Here is a 24,460-nt window from a genome sequence, read left to right as displayed (position 1 = left end):
GTCTCCTCAGCAACTCAGCTCAAAACAGCCGCCGACTGATCGGAATGTGTGACGGTGCAATGTCCAGCGAGCAGTTGGAAGAACAGCGACCTGAAACAGAAATGCTGGTCGGCACAGCCCGAGGAGACTCTCCTCTCTCCCAGACTTTCTTCGCAACACTCCCTTTCTCATTTCTTTGAGTGAGGAGTCCTGGTTTCTTCTATTCACCCACCGGGTACGGTGGTATAGTGGTTAGGTTACTGGACTAGCAATCGAGAGACCTGAACGAATAAGGTGGCGTCATGAATTCGAATCCCGCCACGGCAGCTGCGGAATTTAACATTAATTAATTAAATAAAATCTGGAATTAAAATACTTGTATCAGGTCCGCATACCTTTTCAGCACATTAAATCCTCGGGTTTCCTTCGGAAAGTGAGGCACTCAGTCCTTTTACACTTGGTTAGAGGTCGTTATTATCTGGTGATGGAGCTCAGTGAATGACCGCATGCTTCGCGTGTGTGAGGTCTCAGGTTCCATGCCCAAACACTTTACCTTTTGAATTCTGGTCAGTCGGCGGCTGTTATGAGCTGAGCTGCTGAGGGGACCGTGAGATGAAGTCCTGCTTCGGGACAATTAAATGTTTGTCTCAGAAGTTGGAACTCGCTTCCCTCTGAAAGCACGATTCGTCTTTCTGTTGGACATTCTGGTGAAAATAAATGGTGGAGATGTTAGATATTGAACCCAGAAATTTATACACGCAAAGCAGGCGCTATACCACTGAGCTACAACCCCGAATCCAATAGACCTATAACCAAGGGTCGAAGAACTGGGTGTTCACTGTCTTAAGACCACCCAATGATTTACTGGGCTTAAAATCATCTCCTCTTGTGCTCCAAGCAGACAACAGCCAGCTAGTCACGGAGCGGACGGTTGGACGGGACTAGAAATTCTCAGGCACATTATAGCAGAGGCCTGAAAGAATATTTCGAGCCCTTGAGCTTCAGAGGAGAATAACGTGAGACGCAGAGATATTGAGTCTCGTTTCACTAAAGACAGACGCAGGACATGCCGCAGGAGTGGGTTTGTGTGACGATCGCTTCATTGAAAATACCTTGACGAGCTGGGGACGCACACGAACAAACGGAAATGACGGGCAGTAAAAGACCAGCTGGCCCATCAAGCCTGCCCCTCACTCGGGATGGCTGGAGCATCATTACTGACACTTACTCCCCCTCCCCCCGCCCGCAGCCATGGAATCTCCCGGAAGAGGCAAAGATCCTGAGAAAAAATCCTGTGCCTTTAGGGAATAGAATACACTGGAAAATTCCTCCCCGACCCCTCAAGTGATCGAAATCAGTCCAGGAGATCATATGGATCAGAAGCACGTGAATAGTAAATCCTCTTACGTTTTATATGTTGCGACCTCTTCCCCAGCCAAAAACCGGTCCAGTTCCCTGGAGAAGGCAGACAGAGAGTCAGCACCCACTACATCAGCCAGCAACGCATTGCAGAGGCTCACTACTCACTGGGAAAAGAAGAGCCGCCTCTCCTCATTCTTCCTGCCAAAATGATTCACTTCACACTTCTGTGACTCTATTTCATCTGCCATGTATTTCCCATTTCGCCAGTCTGTCCATGTCCTCCTGAAGACTGTTACTATCCTCCACATTATTTGCTACTTTTGCGAGTTTTGTGTCATCTGCAAACTTTGAAATAATACCCTCTATATCCAAGTCCAGGTCATTAATATATATCATATCGAGCAGTGGTCCTAATACTGACCCCTGGGGAACACCACTCTATACTTCTTTTCCAGTCTGAAAAAACACCATTCACCATTACTCTCTGCTTTCTGTCTCCTAGTCAATTTTGTATCCGCGCTGCCACTGTCCGTTTAATCCTATGGGTGACTACTGTTAGATCCGTGGGTTAAACTATCGCATAGTTAGATATTGGGCAGTGCAGAACACGAATATCCAGTTCAGATTATATGGGGAATTACTGTCACATCCCTGGGTTATACTGTGTTATTATTAGTTATGTGGCAGTCCAGAAACACGAATGTACAGTTCAGTTTAAAAAGGAATCTGTTGATGCATCCATGCGTAACACTGTCGTATTGTTAGAAAGTGGACAGTGCAGAATATGATTATCTAGTTCAGATTACACGGGGGAACTATAATTACATCCCTGGGTTACACGGTCGTGTTGTGAGATATTGGATAGTGCAGAAACACGAATATTCAGGCCAGAATAGAGGGAGAACTATTGTTACATCCCTGTGTTACACTGTCGTGTTGTGAGATATTGGATAGTGCAGAAACACGAATATTCAGGCCAGATTAAAAGCGGAACTATTGTTACATTCGTGGATTACATTATAGTATTGTGAGGTATTGGAGAGTGCAGAAACATGAATATCCTGTTCAGATTATAAAGGGATACTATTGTTACATTAATGGGCTACACTATCATGTTGTTAGGTATTCGGTAGTGCAGAAACATGAATGTTCAGCTCAGATTATAAGGAGGGAACTATTGTTACAGCCCTGGCTTACACTGTCATATTGTTAGATATTCGACAGTGCAGAAACATGAATATCCAGTTCCAATCATAAGGGGAACTATTGTTACATCCTTGAATTACACGATCATATTGTTAGACATTGGGCAGTGCAGGAACATGAATATCCAGTTTAGATTAGAAGGGGGAACTATTGTTACATCCTTGAATTACACGGTCATATTGTTAGACATTGGGCAGTGCAGGAACATGAATATCCAGTTTAGATTAGAAGGGGGAACTATTGTTACATCCCTGGGTTACACCGTCATATTGTTAGACACGGGGCAGCACACCAGCCTCCAGGATCATTCAAGCACGTCACAAATCACAATCTAGGAGAAACATGAAGCTTAGAGGATTACAGAACAGGGGCCCATCGTGTCAGTGCCAGTTCATGGTTAAAGCAATTCAAAATGTATGCAATGGCAAACTTTCTCCCAAGTGCCCTTTATCTTCATCAATTTCAAATATGTATTCAATTTTCTCTTAAATGATACAATGGTAAAAATTGCTATTGTACCTTTTCTGGTTATTCCATTCCCGATGGTAAAATATTCCATGCTCCAAAAAATCTCTGCGTGAAGAATTTAAAATTAAACTCTTTCATGATGAGCTGGAATTCTTGACCTCTTGTCACTGATACTAACAACAAGAGGATACAGTAATTCTCTATTACTATATCACTGATCCTCACAACCAGAGGATACAGTAATTCTCTATTACTCGATCACTGATCCTCACAACCAGAAGATACAGTAATTCTCTATTTCTCTATCACTGATCCTCACAACCAGAGGATACAGTAATTCTCTATTACTATATCACTGATCCTCACAACCAGAGGATACAGTAATTCTCTATTACTCGATCACTGATCCTCACAACCAGAAGATACAGTAATTCTCTATTACTCGATCACTGATCCTCACAACCAGAGGATACAGTAATTCTCTATTACTCGATCACTGATCCTCACAACCAGAAGATACAGTAATTCTCTATTACTCTATCACTGATCCTCACAACCAGAGGATACAGTAATTCTCTATTACTCTATCACTGATCCTTATACCAGAGGATACAGGAATTCCCGATTACTCTATCACTGATCCACATATCAGAGGATACAGTAATTCTCTATTATTCCATCACTGATCCACATACCAGAGGATACAGTAATTCTCTATTATTCTATCACTGATCCTCGCAACCAGAGGATACAGTAATTCTCTATTACTCTATCACTGATCCTCACAACCAGAGGATACAGTAATTCTCTATTACTCTATCAAACAACTTCATGATTTGAAATTTAAGTTTCCTCTCCTCCATTTCCACAGAAAAAATCCCGGAATTTCACGTCTTCCCTCATACAGCTTCCCTTCCGTTGCCTCGTTCGAGATAATCAACATTGTGCTTTCTATGGGTTGAGTGCAGTTTCTATAATGGCCGTCAAAACTGCAAACTGTACTCTGGATCTACGGGCTTTAACCAAAGAGAGTCACTCATAAACCTGCATCATATTAAAAGAGTAGGAATAAATCGTCTTTTGAAACGGAACGTATGAATAAATGGGTCTTTTTCGGGGTGGCAGGCGGTGACTAGTGGGATACCCCAGGGATCAGTGCTTAGGCCCCAACTATTCACAATATATATCAATGATTTGGATGAGGAAACCAAATGTAATATTTCCAAGTTTTCTGACGACACAAAACTTGGTGGGATTGTGAGTTGTGAGGAGGATGCACAGAGGCTTCAAGGCGATGTAGGCAAGTTGAATGAATGTGCAAATACATGGCAGATGCAATATAACGTGGCAGAAAGAAAAATAGAAAGGCACAGTATTATTTAAATGATGATAAATTGGGAAATGTTGATGTACAAAGGGACATGGGTGTCCTTGTACAACAGTCACTGAAAGCAAACATGCAGGTGCAGCAAGCAGTTCGGAAGGCGAATGGTATGTTGGCCTTCATTGCAAGAGGATTTGAGTACAGGAGCGAGGATGTCTTACTGCAGTTTTACCCGTCCTTGGTGAGACCACAACTGGAGTATACTGTGCAGTTTTGGTTTCCTTACCTAAGAAAGGATATACTTGCCATAGAGGGAGTGCAGAGAAGGTTCACCAGACTGGTTCCTGGGATGGCAGGACCGTCGCATGAGGAGAGATTTGGTGAACTAGGCCTGTATTCACGAGCGTTTCGAAGAATGAGAGGGGATCTCATTGAAAGGTATGAAGTTCTGATTGAATGCAGGGAGGATGTTTCCTCTGGCTGAGGGGTCACAGTCTCAGGATACGGGGTAGGACATTTAGGACTGAGATGAGGAGAAATTTATTCACTCAGAGGCTGGTGAACATGCAGAATTCTCTACCACAGAAGGCTGTGGAGGCCAAGTCACTGAATATATTAAAGAAGGAGCTCGATAGATTTCTAGACACAAAAGGCATCAAGGGGTATGGGGAGAGAGCGGGTATATGGTATTGAGAGAGAGGATCAGCCATGATCATATTGAATGGCGGAGCAGGCTCGAAGGGCCCAATGGCCTACTCCTGCTCCTGTTTTCTATGTTTATATGTTCCTATCAGCCCGAGCCAGAAGTAAACCAGGTTTTACCAAAGAGAGAAAAGGCAAATAACTAATAAACCTTCACCCTGGTCACTGTAACTGGTCTCATTATACATAGACGACTCCCTAAAGGCTGCCTCCGCAGTCCATTTGTCCCATTTTTGACAGCCCTGCCTTCAGCGATATCCATGCACTAGAATGCCCTCTATTGCAATGCGATGGTTGTAGATAAACCGAGTTATGTTGTTCGAACAATACAGTGTCCACAAGTAATGGCCAATGTTAATTTATCTCAACAAGTCCGTCTATTATATAAATCTTTTTCTGGTACAAAAATATTAGCCCAGAAATTACATTTGTTCATTCAGTGGACAACTAATGAACACAGTCCAATGAAAGTTAACAACAACTCGCATTCACAGACCGCCTTTAATGTGATAAACATTCCCAGGGGGCTTCACGGAGGGGTGGGTAAAAACGGGCACTAAAGGAATAAGAAGATATCAGGAGGACTGGTGAAAAAACCTTGGTCAAAGAGTGGGTGTAAGGAGGGTGTAAAATGAAGAGAAGCAAATGGACAGACGGAGGGAATAAGGTTGGTTTTTGAAAGTAGAATTTAGTTGTCTGAAGGAATGGCCGCCAATGGTGAGATGAAGAGAGTGGAGGATGGTAAAATATAACAATAACTACTTGTATTTATACAGCGGATTTAACATAGATTAATATCCGAAGGCGATTTACTGAAGTATAATCGGACAAAAATGGACCCCCGGCCAAAGAAGGAGATATTAGGAGGGATAACAAAATCATGAAGCAAGGGATTAGTAATGTTGGTTAAGGGATAAATATTATCCAGGAAAGCAGGATAACTCCCCTGTTCTTTTTCCAATACTTCTGTGGAATCTTTTACATCTACTTGAGAGGGCAGATAGGTTTTCCGTTTAACATGTCCTAAGAAAGTGAACACCTGCGACAGTCCAGTGCTCCCTCAGTGATGCACTGCAATGTCAGCCTGAATTATGTGTTCAAGTCTCTGTGACTGAACTCATAACCTTCTAACTCAGAAGCGAGACTGCTGCCAGTGAACCACGGCTGAAACCTGAAAGGTGGAGAGGGAGATAGAGTGGCATAGAGTGGGAATCCTGGAGCGTGGATATGGCTGAAGGCACGGCTGTCAAAAGTAGGGCAAATGGACTGAGGCTGCACAAGCGGCCACAGGTGGAGGAGCAGAGTCTTTGGCAGGGGCTGCGGGGCTGGATGAGGTTACAGAGATAGGGATGGGTGAGGCCCCGGTGGATTTAAGTGTATGAAAGAATAAAAATAAACTACAGGCTTTGGAGACTGGAAGCAATTGAGGATTTGGATGATTAGTGATGGACTCTCCAATCAAAAAGAGAGGAGAATGGATGAAATCAGTCGAAATGATGTGGAGATTGTGGGGTCAAAGATCATGACTTCCCAATTTTTTACTGGCTGAATTCGTGGCTCATCTAAACAGAATGTCGCTCTGACAACACAAAGAAGTTGGAAGTCCAGCTGAAAACTGGTCCATGTCTGTGGACAATGTCACCAAAGGGCAGCATGTAGATGAGGAAGAGGAGGGAGCAAAGGATTGAACCTTTGGAGACATCAGATATAACGGTGATAGGGTGGGAAGAGAAGCTCCTCCTGGCTATGATCAGATAGGTGAGTGGAACCAAGCGAGGGTAGTCCCACCAAAAGAGGCCAACGATCGATGAATGAGGAGGTGACGGGTGGGTTTCCTGTAGGTGTTGAGGAGAGGGCGGAGATTGGGAGAGGTGGGCCATGGATGAAAATGTGAACTATTGGGCGATCAGGAACTAGGAGTCAGTGAGGGTCAGTGAGGCCGAGCAGGACCTGCTGCTGGTTGGAAGGTGGAGGGTGGCTGGCCGTCAGGAGTGAACTGGAGGAATGGGGTCTGGAGGGGACAGAGGCATTGATGAGGGTTTCAATGACAATTGGCTGAGGAATGAATGAAGGCGGGTGAGGGAAGCGGGTTTACACCGGACCAATGTACTGGAGCCATCAACCAATGTAAAATAAACGGGTAAACATCTGCAGTAAAATAACGGAGAGAGGAATGGCAATAAAGCTCGTTCAGTGTCCAACCCCCAATATCACCCACTGTCATTTCTCGGCTACAATCCTCAACGTGCCCTTTAATTGTCCCTGTGCCAGAGACACAAAATTCATATTTTGACCGAGAATCTGCAGGAACAGTGAAACGGGTCTGTTTGTGCCCCTGGATTCAGTGTACATTCAGAGAAATCGGTAAAATTTATAGATGAATCGTCAGGAGTGAACATGATCAATACAATTATATGAAAACTGTAAATGTAGCCGCTCATTGTTGTTGGACCAATCCTTTCTGAGCACAGCTTTTAACTTTATTCCTGAGAGAGGTCTCATTAAGATAATGTTCTGGACATTGAGATGTTTGCGATATATCCACGTCATTATTTACATTGGAGACAAAGCTGCTGATGCAATGTATTTGTTTCGGCGACTGTAAGTAATAGCAATGATCCAGGGTATAACCGTTTCAGTGGAGATTCATCCTCTGTATAAATCAGGGCTTGTTGCAATGTATCAGTTCAGAGTGCCTGCCGGAGCTGCGGTTTTCAGTTCAACAGAAGTCACTGCTTCTCACAGAAATGGGATATTCAGCAATTTTTCAGATTGAACGCATTTACTATCCTGTTCTTGCAGCCATTGGAGTTCCAGGTAAGCCGTTATCTCATCTGTGAATATTGTAAATCGGTGTTAACTGTGCTGCTGTACTTGGTTAATTATTTTTTCTCCCACCATATTTTACGCAGCCAGCCGTTCTCTTATTTCAGTTGAATGATAGATTGTTTAAAGTCTCTGCTCTTTTGGTCTTGTCGGAGCTGCATTATATCTGTAATGAACATTGTATTTCCAACCCTGGCACTGTTACTGAACTCTTCTTTGTACTCAATATACTGTTGATTAATGGTATGTCCTTAACTTCAAAACGTTCAGTCTTGTAACAGCTGAATTATATCTGTTATGATCTTTACATATCCAACACAGTCATTGTTACTGGATTATTCTCTGCACTGAATTTATTGTGGAATAACGGTCCATCCTTCGGTCCTGTAGCAATTGCATTATTTCTGCCGTGAACACTGTTTATCCAACCCTGGCATTGTTACTGGATTATTCTCTGTACTGAATGCATTGGAATCAGGTGTGTGGGTTAAGAGATGGTATCAGACCATCAGGAACTGGAACAGTTTCATGTTGTGAAATATATTTCCATAAATGTGTTTTCAGTGATTGATAATGAGACAGCTCACGGTCTCAGTGTTACAAGGAGGCAGCGCAATGTCCTCCCTCCACAATAACATGGTTCAGTTTAACTGGGATTTCAATCTACTTATTGGTTCTCACTGTTATGAAATATTTCGTTATGTGTGTGTCTGTCACAGCTCCAGAAGTCTGGCTGCTGAACTGAGTTTGCTGCTGATTCTTTCACATCTCATTCTCTGCTTCACTGTGGATGAATTCACTGTAAAATGCAATGTTTTGAAGTTATGTTGTATCAGTTTGAACTTTATCTGTTGGAATCAGGAGCCTTTCTATTTATCTGTAGATGATAAGTTGCAGCGGTGATGTTGGTGTTTTGTTAATTGAACAATGCCGCCATCTAACGCTGTACTTTGTAATTACAGGAGAAGGAATTTCAATCATTGTGAGGTGTGTCTGGAACAGGCATTCGATTCTGTTTATTCCATACATTGTAGATGAAGTGAACAGTGCAGGTGAACAGGTGGCGACTTGGATGGTCTGAAGAAACATTCACAGAGACTTCACCATTTAACAAACTGACACTAAGAATAGGATCGTTGGAACACGGGGCTGGTGAAGAGAAAGCAGGCGCAGGATGTTAGGATTTACTCGGATGTGAAAAGCGGCATAGAGAGAGAGTAGAGAGAGTGCGGAGAGCTGGAGATGGGCGTTAGAGAACGCGAATGAGATGGAAAACGAAAGGGGGAGAGAAGGATCGAGAGGAATAGAGAGAGACAGAGAGAGACGCATGGAGAATGAGGGAGAGAGAGAGAGATACACACAAACAGAATGGGACAGAGGGGGAGAGAGACAGAGCGACAGCGATGTGAATAATTCACCGGAATGAATTACTGAAACATCCAGTACAATTATGAAAATGAAATGTGAATTGAAGGTGTTATTATGATGTTGTCAGATTGTGAGAGTTTTATTGTACTCTCTCCGGGTGTGTTTATCACTATCAGGTCCTCAGTCTGTTTATGTGAATATTCCGTTCACTTGTTTACTGACTGAATAAATAAACAAAACTGAAATGTATTTTATGAATAAAATCAGTGATTTCTTGATAGCATTGAATTATTAGGATGCTGTATTCTAGAAGCCATGTGTCAGCTTCAAAGAACGAGGTTAATTTAATAATTGGATTTTATTTTAATTTTAATTGAATGTGCGAAGTGAATTTATTGGAAATATTATGCAACCAATAACCACAAAAAATAAAATTTGAATTCATTAATTGCCTTGTGTTACTGGGACGAGTAGATTAGATTTCCTCCAACTGCAGTCTCTCCCGGTGAATCCCAGCCTCTCCTCCCGCTTCATTGAATTCTCTGCCTCCTTATTCATTCTTTCATTTGATCCGCTTTTCCAAACCACGTGCTCCTGTCTCCCCTCCAGTTCTTATGCCATTTTCCTTGTCTCCCTCCGAATCTCACTTACTGCCTCGGCCTCCAACAGCCTCTTCCAATCCGATCCGAAGCCTCAAACTCACCGCCATGGATGTCAGTCTTCCTCGACTTGTGCCAGCCCCTGTCGGCTCTCTTCACCCAGAGTAACAAACCAGCAGCACCTCCCCCTGTCCCATCACCTTCCAGGCTCTCAGTCACTTTCCCGTCCATCTGGAGCCCAAATTCGGATTTAATCTATTGGATTCACTGTCCGTAAAACCCCTTCTCCCTTGCCCACCGGCTCTGCGCCCTCTCTCGTCTCTTTGAGTGGATCCGGTGCTCACTTTATTCACTTTCTGTATCAATTTCCCAATTCATTGTTTATAATTGTGTTTAAAAACATTTCTCTGCCCGAAAGCGCTGCCCAGGTCAGTGAATCAGTTTCCACCGTTTGATGCAGCAACAAAGCTGGAAATTTCACCCTGATCCTCTCAAACTGCCGCTTTGTCTCCAGGTCTGATCAGTAATTTCTCTGCTTCCGTTTCTCTCTCTTACAGTTAACTTGGTGGCGATTGTGATCCTGTCCCGAGGAAAGTGCGGCCTCTCCAAATGTATCACTCGCTACCTGGTGGGAATGGCGGCGGCCGATCTCCTGGTCATTATCACTGATGTGATATTGAGGGTGACTGGTAGGATATATTTCCCAGTTTCATTCTTGACCATTACCCCCGTGTGCCGTCTTATTGTCACCATGACTTTTTCAGCCACAGTGGCCTCTGTCTGGTTCACAGTGGTTTTCACCTTTGATCGATTTGTGGCCATTTGTTGTCAGAAGCTGAAAACAAAATATTGCACCGAGAAAACGGCGGCTGTTGTTATCGGGGTGGTGAGTGCGCTGAGCTGTTTACTAAACATTCCCTGGTACTTTGTATTTGATCCGGAATATATAATGGACAATGTACCCCGGGGTTGTGTCTGGAAACCGACCTTTTTCACTTCACCCACATGGACAGCGTTTGACTTGTTTCATCTTGTGTTAATGCCTTGTCTCCCATTCATTCTGATTTTGCTGTTCAATGTTCTCACCGCCAGGCACATTTTAGCGGCCAGTAGAGTCCGCAGGGGACTCCGGGGCCGCAGCAATGGAGAGAATCACAAGGATCCAGAGATGGAGAACCGAAGGAAATCCATCATTTTACTCTTCAGTATATCAGGCAGTTTTATATTGTTATGGAGCACATTCGTTTTTTATGTTATCTCTCTGCATACAAAAAACGCCCAGTACTATACGGCCAGTGACATTGAGTCAGCCGGATTCATGCTTCAACTTCTCAGTTCCTGCACCAACACGTGTATTTATGCTGTGACCCAGACTAAATTCAGAGAGGAGCTGAAGAACGGGGTGAAATACCCACTGAATCTAATTGTTACATTAGTTAAATCATAGAAACGTCTCAAGACTTTTCATCCGAAATTGCATAAAAAGTCAATGAGAGTGGATTTTCCGGTTTGGCGGTGGTGTAAGTCGGCGGTAGCTGATCGGCCGCCTGTTATTCACTGCGCCTGATTTTACTATCTATTGACATCAATGAGCTCACTAAAGTAACTGATATCAATCCAATACTTCAAATAAATTTGGAAACAGCGGACAGGAATTATATTTTACCCGACAAATGCGGTGTTGTGAAATGATACAAGATGTGATTCTAACATGAAATGGTTTGCTGTTATTAGTCTGTAAATAATACAATTTCAATATTAAATGTTTAATCCTGAAATGAATAAAATATGAATTTCCCATCACACACACTGCCCGGTGGGATGGACTGAGGTTGAGCTGTCAGGGTCCTGTTCATTGGGACATTTGTTTTGACCAGAACAGAATAATAATGGACCAACACCCGGACCGTTACTAACTGGTAAAATATTAATGTAATTTCAAACTCCAGTGGGGAGTTCCGGATATCGTTTCCTCTCTGAGCTGCTGTGCAGCAATGTTTACTCACTGCAGGGAGTTTAATGGGACATGAGGCTGGGCCTGGTTACACAGATCTATAAGGAAACCTCCTGATATATTTCTGAGACGATCAGGAGGCGGGAGATTTCTCACGGCCGCAGCAGGCCAATGGAAAGCTCTCCTGCTCCTCCTCGCCACACAAAATATATGTTAAAAAAAACTTCTCAGTGTTCTGGATCACTCAATGCCCATCGATAGGGCGGCTCCTCCTCCCATTTGTAACTGACATTAAATGGTGTCCCGTGTCGGTCATAATACACTGATTTACATATTACACGTGGTCTGACCCGGAAACAGGTGGGTGTTGCTCCGGCCGCTCTTCTCAGGACCCAACCCACGGTGGTGGAGGCAGGAACTCCAACGTTAAAGGGGCGGTAAGTGACCTGACACCATTTACTCGCCTCTACCGCCCCATTTCCGCCCGGCGGGGATGCATAAAATCGGCCACACCTTTCCTGACCTCCGCCCTCGTATCAATCCTCGATGCCCATAAGCTGGTCCATTGTCTCAAACTGCACCGGTTCACAACACGTGGAGGGAAATTTTCATCATCGCTGGGGGCTGAACCGATGGAGTGGATCACCTCCCCCCCCCTTAACGAACCGGCCCGATTTTAATTTCTGCTCCGTCAGTTTACCGCCCAAGCAGTGAAGGTGAAATTACCCCCTACGTCTCTGACCCCAAGCTTCTACAGGTGTGTGAAAGACATCAGACAGTGTTTGCCAAACACTAACATGAATGTGGGCGAATGGATCCATGTATTCGGGTAAAAGGTGACAACCTCCATCCACAGAGACAGGATCACTATACAATGGAGTAGAAGAGGGGTTCACCCCCGACAGCAGTGGGACACACTGAAGCGAGGTGCGGCCCAGGTAAAGGCTCTATGGGGAAAGGCCACAGTGTGAGGCTATTTCACCTTGTATTGTACATCATGTCCGAGAAAATATATACTGTGTGTTGAATTGTAAAAATAGAATCGTAGTGTGCACGATCTGTATTGATTGTTTTGAATTGTAACTGGAATATTTACATTGATCTGTGTGTATTCATTGTTTTTATGAAATAAACTATATTTTGAAATACAAAAAAAAGTTCCAATCTCGCCGTCTCTGTTGTTATTGGACAGTGAAGAGAGTAAACACTGCCAGACTGTAAAGATGCGGGGAGTAATACAAAGAGCATCTGTCGGGACTGTCGAGGAGCAAAGCGGCTTTGGTGTCCAGGTGCACCAATCAGTAAAAGTCTGTTATTATTGGATGGCGAAGATTGGAAATCTAGTGCACATGTATCAAAAATAACATTGAAGATCCCAATTTCGAGGCTGTCATATCCCAAGGAATAGAAAGATATGCTCTTAGGGTTAGATGAAGAAGGGTGACAGGAGGCTCATGCAGAGCATAAACACCAGCCTTCTGTACATTCACTTGGCACCAAGTGAGAAATAGGAGACTTTTCTTAACGGTGAGAAACTAGGGACTGTAGAGGAGCAAAGGGGTTTAAGTGTCCAGGTACATCAATCACAAAAAGCGAGTGCACATGCACCAAAATAATTTTAAATTTCGAGGCTGTCGTATCCCAAGGTACCACTATCAGGTACTTCGCCAACTCTCTGGAAATTGCTGATACAATCAGGCCCCACAGTCTCCCTCGCTGGTCCATTCCATACATCTGCATTAAAAAAAGGTACATTCAAGCATTCTGCTCATCCTATGCCCCAGGTCGAGAAGACTGATAGTGGCGGGAGGACCCAGACCATCAGCCTTATGTGAGTTTAGACATTTCTGTTTTAAATTCAGATTATTGTATTTGCAGTTTTTTTCCCTTTTTGGTACATTTCTAATTTTATTTCATTCATGAACATTTAGCATTTTAAACAAATTCTCCAAACCCTGTGCGCAGTGAGTGCTGAATCCGGGCCCTTTGATTGACAGCTCTCTCCTCCCCCGACTCCTGGGCTGACACCTTCCACCACGTGACACTCTGAAGCGTCACTCACCTTTGCGCGCTGACGTCACGAGGCGTATGTGCCGCTCGGGCCAGAGGGATGCCGCGCATGCGCCGCGCGGTTCCTGTGACGCGTTCCCTTAGCAACAGGCCGGCGCCGGGAAGATGACGGCGGGCGGGCGGTGCTGTGGGCGGGGGCGAGGCCGACAGAGGGAGGGCCCGCACCCGGGAGTGGCCTGAGAGGGGAGGGTGGGGTGACGGGGAACGTTACTCGGGGCCTCCTGCGGGCCCCGTGAATCTCCACTCTGTCAGCGCCCGGTGTCGAGCTGGGCTCGGGGGGGAGTCACTCTCCCGCCTCCCCGTCAAACGGGCCGTGGGTCGGAGCCCAAAAGTGAGCGAGAATCAAACAGCACAGAGAGAGGCCGCTCAGCCCATCGCGCCTGTGCCGGCCCTGTAAAAGAGCGATCCCATTAGTCCCACTCCCCCCTGCTCTTTCCCCACAGTCCCGCAAATTTCCCCCCTTCAAGGATTGAGCCGATTCCCTTTTGAAAGTTATTATTGAATCTGCTCCCACCGCCCTTTCAGGCAGTGAATTCCAGATCAGAACAACTCGCTGCCAAAAAACATTCTCCTCATCTCCCTCTGGCTCTTTTCCCAATTCCCTTCAATCTGTGTCCTCTGGTTACCGATCCTCCCGCCAGTGGCAACAGTTTCTCCCCATCGACTCCATCAAAACCCCTCCTCATTTTGAACCCCTCTATTAAATCTCCCCTTAACCGTCTCTGCTCCAAGGAGAACAATCCCAGCTTCTCCAGTCTCTCCCGGTAACTGAAGTCCCTCATCCCCGGGACCATTCTGGTAAATCTCCCCTGAACCTTCTCTGCTCCAAAGAGAGTAATCCCAGCTTCTCTATTCTCTCCGTATAATTATTATTATTTATTAAGTGGGTTGTGCTGGGTATCTGGAAGCTGTAATCCGGTGAGTAGAAAGCAGTGGGAGGATAAGTCTGCAGATTGATTTTGGGAGATGGTGAAGACGGCGATCGTGGATTCAGACAAGGGAGGGAGGTGGTCTTTGAAACCGTCCGTGCTCTGTTGTAAGATCTCACTGTGTGTGTCTTGTTCCAGCCGTTCCCATTTGTACCTGTGACCTGACTGGCGGAGTCTGCGAACTCGACTGCTGCTGTGACCCTGACTGTTCTTCCGCGGACATCAATGTCTTCCCCACCTGTCTGCCGGGCAGTGAACCGTGAGTTTCTGTTCATGTGTTACGACATTGGCACCCGGCCCGGCAAAGCTTCGATTTTAAGACCCTCGTCCTCATTTTCAAATCCCTCCATGGTCCTCGCCCTCTCCATATCTCTGTAACCTCCTCCAACCGATTTATTCTCCACCGACAACCCCATGTCACTCCAACCTATCATGGAATCGAACCCACCCATTTATCTCCTCCCACACACCATCCACACTCTGCGCTCAGTCAGTGCTGGGACACTCAATCCTGTTATACACAGTCAATGCTGGGACACCCTGTCCTGCTATCAACACATTCAGTGCTGGGACACCCAGTCCTGTTATACACATTCAGTGCTGAAACACTCAGTCCTGTTTGCACACAGTCCATGCTGGGACACTCAGTCCTGTTATACACACAGTCAGTGCTGGGACACTCAGTCCTGTTAAACACACAGTCAGTGCTGGGACACTCAGTCCTGTTAAACACACAGTCAGTGCTGGGACACCCAGTCCTGTTATACACACAGTCAGTGCTGGGACATATTGGATATATTGACCTTGGAGGGGGTACAGTGCAAATTCACCAGAATGACACTGGGGCTTGAAGGGTTCAATTATAAGGACCGGTTGCATAAACTTGGTTTGCATTCCCTTGAGTTTAAAAGGTTGAGGGGTGATCTGATCCAGATATTTAAAATTATAAAGGGATTCGATAGGGTAGAAATAGAAACTATTTTCTCTAGTCGGTGAATCCAGAACAAGAGGACATAAACTTAACTTTAGAGCTAGGGTGTCTTGGATTGAAATCAGGAAACTCTTTCCCACACAAGGGTAGTGGAAATCTGCTCAGCCTGATTGAAGTGGACCGTGTGATATAATAGAATTTTCTGTCCTGTCAGAGTTGGACATTTGTAGATCCATCTTTTAAAATGGTGGAGGAACTCAGTTCTAAGATGGATTCCACTCACTTCATCATGAGTCCTCAAACTGCTTCTCTTATCATCAAGATATCAAGGACTGGACACACTGTGTTTGAAAGAAAGCTGATTAATTTGACACTTGTACAGAATATTAATAATCCCTTTAACTGGGCTGGAGTTTAACATCAGAAACAAACCCCAACTGTCAGAATGAACATGGTTCAGTCCTGGATGTGATTAACATCAGCAATAACAGCAGCATCCAACCCCTGCAGTCACATGTGAACTCGCTGGTGACTCAGCAGGTGGGAAGACTGAGTGAATCCCATCCCACACACGGAGCAGGTGATCGGCCTCTCCCCAGTGTGAATACGTTCATGTCTCAGCAGATCCCAAGTTCTTTTAAAGCTCTTCTCACAGTTAGAACATTTAAAGGGTCTCTTATCAGTGTGAACAAGTTGGTGTTCATTGAGGTGGGAAGATTGAGTGAATCCGCTCCCACACATGGAGCAGGTGAACGGCCTCTCCCCAGTGTGAATTCGCTGGTGTGTCAGCAGGTTGGATGACTGAGTGAATCCCTTCCCGCACTTAGTGCAGGTGAACGGCGTCTCCCCAGTGTGAGTGCGTTGGTGTGTCAGCAGATCACTTTTTCTTTTAAAGCTCTTCTCACAGACAGAAAATTTAAAAAGTCTCTTATCAGTGTGAACAAGTTGATGTTCAGTGAGGTGGGATGACTGAGTTAATCCCTTCCCACACACGGAGCAGGTGAACGGCCTCTCTCCAGTGTGTCTGCATCGATGTGTTTCCAGCCGGGATGAGTAACTGAATCCCCGCCCACAGTCCCCACATTTCCACGGTTTCTCCATGGTGCGGGTGTCCTTCTCTCTCTCCACGTTGGAGATCAGTAGAAGTCTCGTCTGCACAGAGAACACGTGTCTCGTTTCTCTCCACTGTGAATGGTGTGATGTTTCTTCAGGCTGTGTAACTGGTGAAAGCTCTTCCCACAGTCAGTGCACTGGAACACTCTCAATCGGGTGTGTGTGTCTCGCTGCTATTCCAGTCACAGTGATGTTTGAAATCTTTTCCCACAGATAGAACAGATCAACATTTCTCCTATATTTTAAGGCCGATAATCTTCAGGTGCTGGTGAATGGAGTCAGATCTTGATGTGATGTTTGGTTTGAGTTTCTCGTCTGCAAATCCTCCCCTTGTAATACCCTGTAAAAGGAGATAACAAAAGTCCTCACTGTGAATACAGGATAGAAATGCAGAACAGGCAATTCCAGTTCCTATGGAACATTCTTCCCGCTCATTCCCCCAGACTGTAAATCCCCGTCCACACACTCACCCTCCTCCCTCTGCTGAAACCCAAACCCATCACACCATCTCCAACATTTTTCCTTCTATTTAAGTTTTCTCTCTCTCCTGAAGATCCTGACTGTGACTGGGTTCAGTTCTGCACCAACTGGTTCCCCTCCCTCTCCTCCCCTGAAGTTGCTGACTCTGGTTGGCATCAGTTCTACACTCACTGATTCCCCTCTCCTCTCCTGAATATGCTGACTCCGGCTGTGTGTATATGCTCTGCCCCTCATTTCCACACAATGTCCCTCCCTATAGCTGCCTGTAAGCCGTCCATCTGTGATATCTCCCAATTTTGGCGACAGACTGTCTCTGACCAGTTACCATTTCTCCTTCATTTAAAGAATATCCTTGACCTGTCACAATTTCCCCTTCATTTTCAGACACTCCCTGATCAAACACCATTTCTCCTACATTTATAGATGCTCTCTTTTCCTTCAGATTTCTCCTTCATTTACAAACTCTCCCTGACCCGTCAGCATTTCCCTTCATTATTAGACGCTCCCTGACCCATCACTGTTTCTCCTTCAGATATGGACACTACCTGACCTGTCAACAATTCTCCTGCATTTACAGACACTCCCGGACCAATCACCGTTCCTCCTTCATTTACAGACACCCCCTGACCAGTCACCATTTTGCCTTCATTTACAGACAATCCCAGAACAAACACCATTTCTCCTTCATTTGCAGACACTGCCTGACAAGTCACCATTTCTCCATCATTTACAGACACTGCCTCATCTGTCACCATTTCTCCCTCCTTTATAGACACTCCGTCACCCGTAACCATTTCGCCTTCATTTTTAGACACTCCCTGACCTGTCACCATGTCTTTTCCCATTTATAATACTCCCTTACCAGACACCATTTCAAATTCATTTATAGACACTCCCTGACACGTCACCATTTCTCTTTCATTTATAGATATTCCCTGACCCTTCACCGTTTTTCCTTCATGTATAGACACTCCCTTACCAGACACCATGTTTCCTTCATTTACAGACACTCCCTAACCAAACAATTTTTCCTGGCACTTTACATGATTGTGAGGTTTATTCTGTATCTGTCAGTCTCTGATAATGTGTGTGAGTATGAGATTCATTCTGTTCCTGTCAGTCTCTGGTATTGTATGTGATTGTGGGGTTTATTCTGTATCTGTCAGTCTCTGATACTGTATATGAGTGTGGTGTTTATTCTGTAGATGTCTGTCTCTGGTACTGTGTGTCAGTGTGGAATTTATTCTGTGTCCGTCTGTCTCCGATACTGTAGATATGTTTGGGGTTTATTCTGTATTTGTCTGTCTCTGGTACTGTATATGAGTGGGGGGTATATACTGTATCTGTCTGTCCCTGGTACTGTATATGAGTGGGTGGTACATATTGTATCTGTCTGTCTCTGACACTGTATGTGAATGTGGGGATTATTCAGTATCTGTCTGTCTCTGATACTGGAAATGAGTGTGGTTTTTGTTCTGTATCTCTCTGTCTCTGGTACTGTTTGAATGTGGGGTTTATTCTGCATTTGTCAGTCTCTGGTACTGTATATGAGTGTGGGGTTTATTCTGCATCTGTCAGTCTCTGGTACTGTGTGAGAGTGTGGGATTCATTCTGTGCCTGTCAGTCTGTGGTACTGTACCTGTGTGGGGTTTATTCTGTATTTTTCAGTCTCTGATACTGTACATGAGTTTGGGGTTTATTCAGTATCTGTCTGTCTCTGATACTGGAAATGATTGTGGTTTTTGTTCTGTATCTGTCAGTCTCTGGTGCTGTATTTGAATGTGAGATTCATTCTGTATCTGTCAGTCTCTGGTACTGTGTGTGAATTTGGGATTCATTCTGTATCTGTCAGTCTCGGGTACTGTGTGTGAGTTTGGGATTCATTCTGTATCTGTCTGTCTCTGGTACTGAAAATGAGTGTGGGGTTTATTCTGCATCTGTCTGTCTCTGGTACTGTTTGAATGTGGGGTTTATTCTGTATCTGTCAGTCTCTGCTGCTGTATGTGAGTGTGGGGTTTATTCAGTATTCTGTCAGACTCTGGTACTGTATATGAATGTGGGGTTTATTCTGTATCTGTCAGTCTCTGGTACTGTGTGTGAATTTGGGATTCATTCTGTATCTGTCTGTCTCTGGTACTGCAAATGAGTGTGGGGCTCATTCTTTATTTGTCTGTGTCTGGTACTGAATATAAATGTGAGGAATATTCTGTATCTGTCAGTCTCTGGTACTGTGTGTGAGTGTGGGATACATTCTGTGCCTGTCAGTCTGTGGTACTGTACATGTGTGGGGTTTATTCTGTATCTGTCTGTAACGGGTACTGTATGCGAGTGTCAGGTTTATTCTGCTTCTGACTGTCTCTGGTGCTGTCTATGAGTGTGTGGTTTATTCTGTACTTCTCAGTCTCTGACACTGTATATAAGTGTGGGGTTTATAATGTATCTGGTACTGTACATGAGTGTGTGGTTTATTCTGTATCTGTCTGTCTCTGGTACTGTGTATGAGTGTGGGATTCATTCTGTATCTGTCTGTCTCTGGTGCTGTATGCAAATGTGGGGTTTCTCCTGTATCTGTCAGTCTCTGATACTGTATATGAGTTTAGGATACATTCTGTATCTGTCAGTCTCAGCTAATTTATCTCAGTCTGGGTTTCATTCTATAATTCAGTCTCTGAGACCATGTGCAAGTCTGGATTCATTCTATATTCTTATTTCAGTTTACATTATTGTATTTGAAACGATATCTTTAATAATTTAAAGTATATGCAGTATTTATCGAGTGTTTAATTTGTAAATATTGATACACTTTTGGATTTTCTTTAATCAAACAACGTGTGTGAGTTTTGGAGTAGTATTACATCTTCATCTCTGAACTCTGTTGTGAATGATAATGTACCTTTCAATCTGTTCATGGTGAAATTATTTAACTGGTATATAATGTGTAGCTCAGTCGATAATAATGGAATTAATTCTGTATCTCAGTCTGACACTGTGAGATTTTTGGACTGGAATGTAATATATAGCTCAGCCTGCACTAATAGAATTGATAATGTATCAATCAGTCTGTTACTGTATGAGATTTTTGGACTGGTGTGTAACATGTAGCTCAGTCTGTGCTAATGGAATTGATGTATCTTTGAGTCTGGTGTGGTCTGACAGTGTTGGACTGCTATATAATGTTTGGCTCAGTCTGCACAAATGGAATTGATACATTATCATTCAATCTGACACTAAGATTTTTGGACTGGCATGTTATGTGTAACTCAGTCTGCAGTCATTTGACTTAGAGATTCATTCTGTATTTGTCTGACTGTTACTTTGTGATTCATTCTGTATCTGTCAGCCTGTTGTACTGTGTGTGAGTGTAGGATTCATTCTCTATATGTCAGTCCCTGGTATTGTATCTGAATGAGGTTCATTCTGTTCCTGTCAGTCTGTGGCACCGTGTGTGAATTTGGGATTCGTTCCATATCTGTCAGTGTCTGGTGCTGTATGTGAGTGAGACATTCATTCCATTTCCATCAATCTCTGATACTGTATATGAGTGATATATATACTGTATCTGTCAGTCTGTGCTACTGTATGTGAGTGTGGGATTCGTTCTGTATCTGTCAGTCACTTGTACATTGTGTGAGTGAGGGATTCATTTTATATGTCAGTCTCTGGCACTGGATCTGAGTATGAGATTCATTATTTATCTGTATCTAATTTGTATCTCAATTTACAGCATGGTGCTCAAAACTGTATCTTTAATACCTAAATGTATTAATAATTTTTCCCAGTATTTAAGTGGTAGATAATCATATCCTTTAAAATCTGATGCTGTAGGTCATAATCAGAGAATGAGTGCACTTTTTGGGCTACTACTAAATCTGCATCGATGTGAACATAATTGTGATTTAGTGTATCTTCCAAACTGATATGGTGACATTTTTGAACTTGTTTACAATGTGTAGCTCAGTCTGCATAAATGGAATACTGTATATTTCAGTCTGAATCTGCATTGGTCTTTTGTATTGGTATATAATATGTAGCTCAGTCTGCACTAATGGAATTGATACTGTATCTTTCAATCTGACACTAAGATTTGTGGACTGGTCCCTAATTTGTAACTCAGCCTGCACTAATATAGGTGACTGTGAGATTCATTTTGTATCTCTCAGTCCGTGATACTGTGTGGGATTCATTGTGTATCTTGTGAGTAGTGTGTTTGAGTTTGCGATTCATTCGATATATACAGTCTCTGATGCTGTGTGAGTGTGGGATTCATACTTTATCTGCCAGTCTCTGCTACATTATGAGATATTTGGGATTCATTATATGTCAACTTTGGTACCATAAATGAGTGTGGGATTTATTCTGCATCTGTCTATAATTATTCTCTCTGATTACATTATAGTGTTCAATACTGTAGCTTTAATATCTTCATGTTTAAATAGTTTTTTCTCATTTAATTGGTAAATATGGATAAACTTTAGAATTTCGTGCTGGAGGTTTTTAATCAGATAATTTGTGTATCTTTGGACTACTTTTAAATCAATATCTCTGTGTACTATTGTGAATGGTCATATATATTTCAAACTGATAATGATTTTTGAATTGGTATATAATGTGTATTTCAGTCTGTACTATTGTAATCGATACTGTGTTTTTCAGTCTAATATTGTATGAGATTTTTGGACTGGTATGTAATATGTATCTCAGTCTGCACTAATAGAATTGATACTGTATCTTTAACTCTCATACTATGAGTGTATTATAAACTGGTATCTAATTTCTTTCTCAGGTTACACTGTCACAGCATTTCTCGGTCTGATACTGCAGATGAGTTTTGGACTTGTCTGCAATTTGTATCTCATGATACACTATTCAAATGGATACTGCATGTATTAAACTCACATGTGCGAGTTGTGGGGTGGTATTCAATTGGAATCTCGGGGTACATTATTGGGGTTCATTCTGTCCCTTTCAATTGAGTACCATGTGTGATTTCTATCTGGTATTTAATGTTGCCCTATTGTGAGATTGACACAGTGCCTTTCAATCTGAGAGTGTGAATTTGGACTGGGCTTTTTGTATCCACCTGTCAGCGAGACTGAGTTAGGGGGAAATGGAACAGTGTCTGCCTCACCTGCTCTGTTTGACAGTTAGATTGAAAATGTGTCTCTGGGTCTTGGGATCAGTGTGGGACTGACGACTTCTGCTGTCTGAGACTGTGGATCTGATGAGCTGACTGTGTCTCTGTGCTCTGTGTGTGTGATAATGTACTTACTGTGTGTGAGGAGCTGGCTGCACTGTTCCTTGTGCCTCGGTGGAGGAAACATCACATTCATTGTGGATCCTTCAAGGATTTGCCTGTGGAAAGAAAATTATCTCTTGTTACTCAGGAACAGGTGAGGTAGAAAATACAAAAGTGATCAGTTTAATATCTCTGTTAATGATTATTATGAATATCCACAAATGAAAACCAGTGATACAAACAGTGTATGTGTCTGACTCCACTGCAGTACTGCACCACTCAGCTTCTGCACACCAGGTGTGTTCGACGATTTTAAAACAATTTATTGACATCCAGACACAACACAACCCCTGCACTGGTCCGTGAATGGGACCACCCGATGGGGCAGGGACGTTTTTACCGGTCAGGTTTCTCAACTCCTCTAACATGGGACTAACCGTTCACCCGAAACCAAGCAACCGCTGTTTAAAATGTGTCCTTCACACTTCTCACCTGATGCCTGCAATAGATGCTCTTTGAAAAACTCCCCACATCCTGATTGTTCACTGTCCAGTAACAGGGTGAGACTGGAACTAAACCAGGAACATTCACGACTGATTTGGGGAGAGAAAGCAGCAATTATTTTAAATAGCAGGTTCTTCCCATTCTCTCTCCCTTCCCCTGGACAAACCCTGGACACACACAGCCCGAGAATGACCTCTCCCTTCCCCCGCTCACTCCATGTTCCGGGACCAGTTCCTGATCCACTCCGCCTCTTACAAACAGCCCCCGGACTCCCCCTGACCTTCCCCCGGACTCAATGCCGATCTCTGAGCCCATCTGCGGACACGGTCCCGAAGCGATGAGCTGCTGTAACGAGGCTGCTCTTTGCTCCCTTCCCCCGGGGGCCGTGATCTCTCCATTCCCGGCTGTTTTAAACCATCTTCTTCCGCTCACTGAGGGAATGGCGCCCACAGGCCGAGCTGGGGGAGGGGAGCGCGCATGCGCTCTTCTGCTCACCAACAACCAGCGCTGGGGGCGGGGCTGAGTCACGCATGCGCAGATATCTGGTTTAATTCCCAATACAAAAATCGATGGAAACTTTCCCCAATTGGAATTTTTCCGAGTCTGAGCAAAGGAAGTGGGTCTGGGGGAAAGGTCAGAGGGAATGGGGTCCACAGGCAGTGCAGGAACAGGCACCAGAATGGGAAACAGATGGGATTCCACCAGTGCCTAACGCTGGAATCCAGACTGACTTTACAATCTCTAACTATTAAACTAGATGTTTCCATCCCTGCTGTTTCTCTCGGTATCTTTTGATGGTAATGAGCCTTTCAGTGATAAAGTGGGCGGCTCTGAAATGAGCCAATGGGCTCTGTTCATTCTTGGACTCTTTGCTGATAAAACTGACGCGTGAGGAAGAAACTGGAGGAAGGATTTCTCAAACCAATCCTGGAGAAACATGGAGGAAAGAGTGAGTCGGTGTGTTTGTCGGGACCATGTAGGATTAATATCCGATAGCAGAAGTCCCAGATTAATTTAATCAGAGTGATACTCTCGATGACTGAGAGTAATACCGAACGTCCCTCTGCTGCAAAACAGAATATAGTACAACAGGCAAGAGAGAGTCAAATGTGGCCCATTGTTTTTTCACTCTCTGAACTGAGGGTGGGATTAATAGTGTGTCTGCCTCTGGTCCAATATCAGTGAGAGATGAGATTGCATCTTTTGTCTCTCCAATGGGATCTTTCTGGATAACACTTAGCTTTGCAGCTCAGTCTGCAACTGATACTCTGGCACTGTGTCTCTCCGCGCTATCTCTCACCGTATCTGTCTCGCTTTATCTCGCTTTCTGGTGCTGGAGATGAACACACTGATAGGAAGTGTAAGACTGACAGTGTATGTTTGTCTTTCTCTAATGCTGGACATGAAGG

The 24,460-nt window shown here is 44.0% G+C and overlaps 1 long non-coding RNA gene across 2 annotated transcripts; it reads right to left on the bottom strand.

Moving 5' to 3' along the window:
• Nucleotides 1-16,064: 16,064 nt before the first annotated feature.
• On the bottom strand, nucleotides 16,065-23,509 carry LOC137316761 (uncharacterized). Of its 2 annotated transcripts, none has more exons than XR_010961583.1 (3): nucleotides 23,040-23,509; nucleotides 22,581-22,663; nucleotides 16,065-17,171 (listed from the first exon to the last, which is right to left on the bottom strand). It is a non-coding gene; the product is annotated as an uncharacterized lncRNA (long non-coding RNA). The 2 variants fall into 2 exon arrangements; XR_010961584.1 differs by lacking the exon at nucleotides 23,040-23,509 and adding an exon at nucleotides 22,790-23,021.
• Nucleotides 23,510-24,460: the final 951 nt, after the last annotated feature.

The sequence above is a fragment of the Heptranchias perlo genome, unplaced genomic scaffold (genome assembly GCF_035084215.1).
Source record: "Heptranchias perlo isolate sHepPer1 unplaced genomic scaffold, sHepPer1.hap1 HAP1_SCAFFOLD_60, whole genome shotgun sequence".
NCBI classification, from domain to species: domain Eukaryota; kingdom Metazoa; phylum Chordata; class Chondrichthyes; order Hexanchiformes; family Hexanchidae; genus Heptranchias; species Heptranchias perlo.
Note: the sequence above shows the minus strand (reverse complement) of the source record. Positions and strands in the feature narration are given on the sequence as shown.